Raw genomic sequence first — 8,484 nt, forward strand, 5'->3', positions numbered from 1 at the left:
TGTTTTGTTATGAGAGCAGTGACAGATGATGTGTTCCTATTAGCTAGGAACCAGGATCCGTCACTTCCTCTAGTTAGTCCCCCCCCCTTCAGGTAGAATCACCTCCCAGGGAACAGAGTTAACCCCTTGATCGCCCCCTAGTGTTAACCCCTTCACTGCCTGTGACATTTTTACTGTAATCGATGCATTTTTATAGCATCGAGCACCGATCACCGATGTGTCAAATTTGTCCAATGTGTCCGCCATAATGTCGCACTTATGATAAAAAAACGCAGATCGCTGCCATTACTAGTAAAAAAATAAAAATAATTAAAATGCTATAAATCTATCCCCTATTTTGTTGACTTTATAACTTTTGTGCAAACAAATCAATATACGCTTATTGCGATTTGCTTTACCAAAAATATGGAGAAAAATACATATCGGCCTAAACTGAGAAAAAAATTAGCTTTTTTTAAAAAAAATGGGGATATTTATCATAGCAAAAATTACTAAATATTGTGTGTTTTTATTAAATTGTCACTCTTTTTTTGTTTATAGCAGAAAAAATAAAAACTTCGGAGGCGATCAAATACCACTAAAAGAAAGCTCTATTTGTGGGAAAAAAAAGTATGCCAATTTTGTTTGGGTATAGTATCGCACGACTGCACAATTGTCAGTTAAATCGACGCAGTGCCGAATTGCAAAAAATGGCCCAGTCATTCAGAAGCCAAATCTTCTGGGGCTAAAGTGGTTAATATTAATTCCAGCTGAATGTAACTAACTGCTATACCCTGACCTGGATAAATGAGAACCTTCACAGAGGACAGTTGACAGGTATCTGTTGTCTCATCACCACCTGTTCTAGCCCTGAAAAGGGTAAAACACAGCACTGCACGCAGTTGAATGGGTCACATTCAATGATGGTACTGTTTGATGAATTTAACAGGGGCAGGACCAGGACAAGGGGTGGGAAGAATGGGTAGCAGAATGGGTAGCTGCCCTTGGCACAGCATGTATTGCAAAGATGGGGGCACAGCAAGTTCCTTCTACTATAAGGCCAACAGGAGTAGCGACAGCAGCTTCACTACTTCTGTCAGCCCAGCACTGGAAGCAGCAAAGTGAGGAGCAGAGAACCTGGAGGAGATGCAGGCTGTGCTCTCTCTCCTTCACCTCTTCATAGGTTCACACATAATGAAGCAGGGGAGGGGGGCACAATTTGGCATCTTTGCCTTGGGCACTGGATTATCTGGTCCCAGCACTGAACAGACTGGTTCATTTTTACACCAACTGTAGCATCGCTATAGACCTGAGTAGCTGCATGTCCTTGTTTAGGTAGTCATGGGGCAGCAACATCATAGCCTGTTTTTGTCACCCCCCCCCCCCCCCCCGGTCATCCGTGTGAAAAAGCCCTCACACAAAAGGTAAACCTGTCACAGACCAGTCAGTTTAAACTGGCTAGAGGATGAAAAAGTGCAAAAGCTGTTTCAAGGTCATGTTTGCATATGCTGTCCTGTATGTCTGGAAATGCTTTCACATGCAACTTCTACTGAAGGTAACCTCTGCTTATGCATTTTCTCTATGTTCAGTGTTGCGACAAGCTTACCTTATCTGGTAAACTTCTTTGATGTACTTGTCAAAAGTTAACTGTTCAACATGCTACAGAAAAATGGCAACTGATCTTACACAAGACATAGACTCACTGTGACCAAAACTAAACCAGGTAATGTAGGATGGCTTTAACTCTACTCTCTACCCACAGGAGAGTTCCCTCAGACGCGTTTCGCCCCCTAGCATTACTTTTTTGCTTGTCTGCATGTCCATAACAATTATATATACAGACCAAAAGCTTTGCTTAATTAAAATCAATTTAGTGGACAGCAGACATTGAAATCTCTTTAGTCAAAAAAAATAAATTTAAACCTATATAATGGTTTGTAGGTACCCCAATGTATTGACGATTACATATAGTAAAATTATTTTATATACCTGTGAAAAAGTAAATTTTCTGGTGTCAACATAGCTCCAAAAGCTTTGCTTATTAAGGTCAATGAAAAGGGCATTGGAATATCTTTAAATAAAAAAACAATTTAAACATATGATGGCATAGCAATACACTCCAATGTATAGAATATGAATATGGTTAAATCAATGTATTGGAACTTATTCATACTCATACAGGCTGGACACCGTTGCTTCACTGAAATCAATAAAAGCACTCAAATAGCTTAAGTAGAAGAATTGAAATAATATAAAAAAATATATAAAATGGTTTGCATGTATACCAATACATCCCAATGTATTGATCAATAAATATAAATATTGGAACGCATTATTTCTCATTTATATTCTACATCTATTTTATTCTTGAGCTGGAAATGACTCCTAGTGAACTATTCTTCACCTATGTATGTAATCACCTAGCCACAGCCTAAAGATCAAGCAATGTTCACGTACGCGCAGGCGCGCGAAGGCACCCGGCATGTAAGCACAATGCTGTCTGTGCTTGCAATCGAGCCTAAAGTATTCATTTGCATCATATCTATGTGCTACGGAGGGGAAAAATGCAAAAATAAGCCAGAGATACATATGGCCTTATTAAGAAACAATGATGTTCAACAAAGTACGTGACATATAGTAACCAATTAGCATGATTAATGAATTCAGCTTTGTTTTATTGATCCTTGAATTTTTTTTATTTTTTTGTTAAAATAGACCTACACACCCCTGATCTATAAAGAACTTTTAGCTTTTTTTTTTTGTTAAATTGCATGTTTGATTTCCCCTTCTCCCAGTTTCCATCATCTCTATGGCCGTCCCTGCGGTGGATTAATGTGCAGTGTATATTGTCTACACACGTGTTTGTTGTCATTAGATAATGTCATGTTTACGTATTGACTTTTGGGAATAAGATAAAGAACCCTTGCTATTAATTGCTCCCCATGCAATGATCATACTTTCATTCCACATAGTCTAAATACCATCCCCTGAAGCTAGTGCAACACAATTACAAAGCATTCAATAGATGCTTACCATGTCTTTGTCACAATCCATTCCTGCATCTTCAATCGCTTGCAGATTTTGCATTGTCCCCAATTCAGAGCATCCCCCCCCCCCCCCCCTCGCTGCTGTCCTTGAAGTGGTCCTGCAGTGTCTCCCAGCAAGGTCCTGATACAACACTGCAGTGTACGGTGTCATCCAAATGTACATTCCTCTCCTGGATACACCTCTACTCCTTCTGCTTTGCCTGCTTTTACTAGCTTCCAACAATGTTGCAATGAATCAGTAATCACATGATACTCAGGACTAGTCTCTGGAGAGTTACTTAAAGGGAGAGCATCCTGCTAGAATGGGGGGGTTTAACCTGCAGAGGCAGAGTGGGAGGGGAGAAACGTGTCATTGGCTGGCTGTCAAAATATTTAGCTGTAACCCATTGCTTGCTGTGGCTGCAATCAATGCTGCGAAAGTCACTGTAAACACCAAATGAATGACATCTAGTTTGTATAATAAACTTTTTTTTCTCTCATTAACTACTTCAGTTCCGGAAGATTTTACCCCCTTCATGACCAGGCCATTTTCTGCTATTCGCCACTGCGTTACTTTAAAGGGTAACTTCACTTTCATGGGGGGATAAAAACAGCAGACAAAGAAAAAATATTACAGTGTATACAATTGCGACACAAATCATATTGTAATTGAGCCTGTGTGATAAAGTGCTGCTCTAAAATATCACTACTGAAAGGAACTACACAATTATATTTCAACTGTGATCATAAATAGAAAATATTCTAAATATATACAATGTTGATATTAACCACTTCAGCTCCGGAAGGTCCCCCCCACCCACTTCATGACCTGGCCATTTTAACTGACAATTGCATGGTCGTGCGACGCTGTACCCAAATAAAATTGATGTCCTTTTTTTCCCCGCAAATAGAGCTTTCTTTTGGTGGTATTTGATCTTCTCTGTGGTTTTTATCTTTTGTGCTATAAACAAAAAAAGTTTGACAATTAAAAAAAAAAAGAAAAGAAAAAACTATATTTTTTACTTTCTGCTATAAAACACATCCAATAAAAAAATGTAAAAGATCGAATTTCTTCATAAATTTAAGTCAATATGTCTTCTGCTACATATTCTTGGTGAAAACAAAAATTCCAATAAGCGTACATTTACTGGTTTGCACAGAAGTTATAGCGTTTACAGACTATGGATAGATTTAGGAACTTTTTTTTTTTTTTTTTTTTTTATATTTGTTACTAGAAATGGCAGTGATCAGCGATCTTTAGCAAAGATCGCTTTAGCAACACCAAATCTGACACTAAGTGACACTTTTTGGGGACCAATGACAGTCCATAGGCAGTTATTAAAGATTACATATATGACATACAAACAATTGTATCAAAAATTAGTGTTACATGCGAATAACAAAATATATGTAACAAATGTTTAAAAAAATCCGCACAAGTGAGCATGCATATAACGTGCATAAAGGTGATAATGGTCCCAAATTGAACAGTGTAAACAGACCAGTGTTAAATGACGCATATATAAATATATTAATCTTCAGAGTGTAAATAATCCCGTGATAGTAGGCAATTCAACATAAGACCTCAGGTTGACCACCAAGGAAGTGATATCCACCATCGGGAAAAATGAAATGCTGATATACACTGATATTTTAGCGCAGCACTTTATCACACAAATTTCTTTAAAGTGGTTGTAAACCCTTACAATCCACTTATTGCTACAGGTAAGCCTGTAATGAGGCTTACCTGTAGCTACCCCGGATATCTCCTAAACCTGCACTTTTCAGGAGATATTCCCTGTATCTACATGTGCTGATGCCAGATTTTCCCAGAAATCTACACTTAGATACAAGTCAGATTTCAAGCATCCCATGCAACAAAAATGTAATTTTTCGTGAGCTACTCCCAAGAGGAAATCACGTCTAAAGGTTGCAGACCCAGCAGTTTTCCTCATTAATGGCCTGCAGGTTCCGAAGCTGACTGATAATTACAAAACCACGCCCAATAGACTTACTTTGCACAGGGGCACAGAGGAACAAACATGGATTTTGATGGGCCAGCTTAGCCTAATCGAAATATGTCCTTCACTAACATGTGAGGCAGCTGGATGTGCGGTATAAACTGTATGTAGCTGAGGCCGTATACAGCACTGTGTTCTGGGATCAAGCCGAGACCTTCCTATCTCCCCCCGGAACACATTACAGTCTATCACAGTGGAGCTCAGCCATTCAGAGAAAGCTATGTATTCTAGCAATGAATACAAAGTTTCCTCTGACTGGCTGAGTCAGAGGTTGTGACATCATCAGCCTACCTCTCTGAGTCAGTTAATGAGGGACATAAATTGAGGACAATACTTTGTTTGCACTTACACCACCTTCCTGCCCAGACCAATTTTCAGCTTTCAGCGCACTCACAGTTTGAATGACAATTACTCAGTCATGCAACACTGTACCCACTGTACACTGTATGAAACATGCGTCCTTTTTTTCACACAAATAGAGCTTTATTTTGGTGGTATTTAATTACTAGTGGGTTTTTTATTTTTCATGCTATAAATAAAAAAAGACCGAAAATTTTGTGAAAAAAAGCCCTTTTCTTTGTTTCTGTCATAAAATGTTGCTAATTAGTAATTTTTCTTCCTAAATTTTGCCCAAAATTTATAAAAATTTACATATTTGCTACATATCTTTGGTAAAAATAACCCAAATCAGTGTATATTATTTGTGAAAGTTATAGAGTATACAAACTATGGTGCCAATCACTGATAATTGATCTGTGTGTGAGGAGGAGAACGAGATGTTACCGCGGTTTGTTGACATTTAGTGATCGGCTGTAAAAGGATCACAGCCAATCACGTGGTAAACAACTGCCGGCCAATGGCTGTTTACCAGCATCGGTGCTGAGCAGTGTTCCCGGGAACATGTCGCCACTGACATGCACGAGCAGCGCGCTCGAGATCGCGCGCATGCACCGCGTAAAGTGGGGCGGTACCACCTGTGGTCAGCCGTGACTTCATCACGGCTAATCATGTGGTAAACAGCCATGCCCAATGACTGTTCACCCCCCTCGTGGCGAAGGGTGTCTCCGTGACGCGCCGCCAGTGAAGGAACAGGGAATCATACGCATTCCCTGTTTAAATGGAGGGACATCATAGGACGCCCTCCCGATGGTCAACGGCAAGCGGTTAAAGAGGTTGTAAACCCCTAGAAAAAAAACTTCTAAGACAAAGGCATAATGAGAATATGAAATACTTAACTTAGAACAAAGCCCTTCAGTGGTGCCATCACACCGCTGAGAAAGCTGACATCTTCCCCTGAGTTTCTTCCAGGTTTGTGGACTCCAGCCCTGTGATTGGCCAGAGCCCTGATGACGTCACTCCTGCACATGCGTGCAGAAGCCACTGTTAGCACAGCATAGACTCTGACATCACCGGCTGCATGCACTCTGAATATCTCCTAAACGGTGCAAGTTTAGGAGATATTCACAGTATGTACAGGTAAGCCTAATTATAGGCTTAACTGTAGGTACAATTAAAAAATAAGACTTTACGTCCTCTTTAAATACAATGAAAAGAAAGCTCTATCTGTTTCAAAAAAATTATATAAAACATCTATTTGGGGACACAGTTGCATGATGGACTATCACAGCACTGAAAATTGAAAAATTGTCTGGTATTTGAGAGGCAATGCAGGCTAGTACTGTAGTAGGTAAAGCTGGATTTCAGGTACAAACCTTTCCCATTATATTTCCTAATATCCACAAAGATTATAAACTCTCATTGTGAGCACCACAATACCTTTACCCAGCTATTACCTTGTGGCATCATCATTGTGCTGTACATTGCCTGTGCAGAGAGCAGAGCTGTGGGAGGGACCCAGCAGAACCCACCCACTAAAGGCTGCCTGCAGAAATATACAGAAGGGGGGGGCAGGACAAGACCAGTCACCGTGCACAGGGAAAGAGAGCAGCAGTGATAGGTCTTTATTCTGGACAGAGACAGTATTTTACACTGGCTTACTGCATAGATCTAGGAGAAATACACAAAGCACACCAAGATTTAAGTAAGAATACACCTGCCTTTTAGATTTAGAGAATATTTGCTAATCCCAATATTCAGCTACAGATTAAAATGATTAAAAATGACTGAATTATGAAATCACATTAGTATGGTAAAGCTTATACAAGATTTTATCAACTGGGCTTACATATGCTTTAATGCTGTGCACTGTCCTAGCCAGGTTTCTGCTAAATGATTGTCACTTAGCACCTGCATAAAACATCATAATAAATCTCTGCTAGAATACTGTAGATGTACTGCATTATGCTTGTGAAAAGTGCATACTGCAGCAAGGCAATAAACTAAATATGCAGCTGAAGAATCACCATTCTAGAATCATTTTCTTTTTCATAGGGATATCATGCATCTTGCAATGCAGTTTCCTATGTACATAGGATTTTTCTCTTTAACATAACTATAATAAATGGCTAACTCACATGTACATTTGAAACTGCGGTTGTTTTGTACTGCACATTGTCCAAGGCATGCTTCAATATTGTATCAATTACATTTTTTCTTCCCGCATGCTGCACTTCTCTCATCACTCACTAGAGGGGTTAATTGTAAAGACACCAAATATCTGCACTGCTTGGCACAGGTTTTATTGTACTGTACGCACAGGAGGGATTGGTCTGGAAATCAGAAAATTGCAAGGAAGTCTAATTTCCTATAAATACTTCAGTGAGTAATGTAAGATGAATACTAATAAAGAGACTCATAATATTATTAAACACATACTGTACATTAAATCACTGATAGAGAAATTCTCAGAGGAATAAACGTAGGAGTATTTACAGCGCATATTACCACATCACTATTAAGAAAAATGCAAAGCTTCATTACACTTGCAGAATAAATCTGCATTATTTAAAATGATATATAAATAAAACACAATCTTCTTTTTCTCTTTTTTTTGATTATATTTCCAAATGAGTCATGATAACGCAATATTAATAATTAAGGAAAAAGTCCTAAATTAGAAAAAGTCCACATGTGTAGAAATGAAATGATAATTGGTTGAATATCAACAGCATTTACCACCATAGCCGTTGATTTTCGATCAATTATCATTTTATTTCTACACATGTGGACTTTTTTATAATTTATGCCTATTTCACTAATTATTATGATTCTGTTAGCGTGCTTCATTTTGAAATATAATATTTGTACTGTATGTATCTTGTAGAAGAGTTGCAGCTTGGAGCAATCGTTTTCGTTCCCCTTTCAAATTAGCACAGTTTCTTATTTTACTTTGTTTTTTATTATACCCAGAAGTATTGAAAGTAACACAGGCGCAGAATAGAATGCTGATCAGGAAAATAAAACCAGAACTCTCTCTCTCTCTCTCCCTATGTATACAGTATCTCACAAAAGTGGGTACACCCCTCACCCCTTTTTGTAAATATTTTATTATATCTTTT

At 38.6% G+C, this 8,484-nt stretch overlaps 1 protein-coding gene across 2 annotated transcripts in view; it reads right to left on the minus strand.

Annotated features, from left to right (window-relative positions):
* ADORA1 (adenosine A1 receptor) overlaps window positions 1-3,300 on the minus strand; it is a 189,864-nt gene extending 186,564 nt beyond the window's left edge. The window contains exon 1 of one of the 2 annotated variants that reach the window (XM_077481656.1): window positions 3,013-3,300. The gene's annotated coding sequence lies outside the window, so the exon portion shown is untranslated. The remainder of the gene's footprint in view (window positions 1-3,012) is intronic. The other variant, XM_077481658.1, reaches the window with a different exon arrangement.
* Between the last annotated feature and the right edge of the window lie 5,184 nt (window positions 3,301-8,484).

This window comes from Lithobates pipiens, unplaced genomic scaffold (assembly GCF_037356315.1).
Source record: "Lithobates pipiens isolate NorthernLeopardFrog02 unplaced genomic scaffold, aLitPip1_a1.2 Scaffold_16, whole genome shotgun sequence".
Lineage (NCBI taxonomy): Eukaryota > Metazoa > Chordata > Amphibia > Anura > Ranidae > Lithobates > Lithobates pipiens.